This window comes from Sinocyclocheilus grahami, unplaced genomic scaffold (genome assembly GCF_001515645.1).
Source record: "Sinocyclocheilus grahami isolate Dianchi unplaced genomic scaffold, SAMN03320097.WGS_v1.1 scaffold5.1, whole genome shotgun sequence".
Classification (NCBI taxonomy): domain Eukaryota; kingdom Metazoa; phylum Chordata; class Actinopteri; order Cypriniformes; family Cyprinidae; genus Sinocyclocheilus; species Sinocyclocheilus grahami.
In genome coordinates, this window is record NW_015505184.1 from 3,224,757 (window position 1) to 3,225,028 (window position 272).

Sequence of the window (272 nt, forward strand, 5' to 3'; positions counted from 1 at the left end):
AACTGCCTCTGCCTTTTTCCTCCACTGCCAAAAATAGATCAATGATAACCTGAATCAAAGTAGAGAGTTAATAGTAGTGACCCAAATCTGAACAGACGCGACGATATCATATAACGCAGGCTTAATTTTCAAACTACTTTCGCATCCCTTAATGTTCATGATCCCTCTCAGTCACCGCGCTGCGAGTGACAGCCAATCAGCGGCTCTGTAGCTGACACCGCACGAGATTTGAGAGAGAGAGAGAGAGAGAGAGAGAGAGAGAGAGAGAGAGG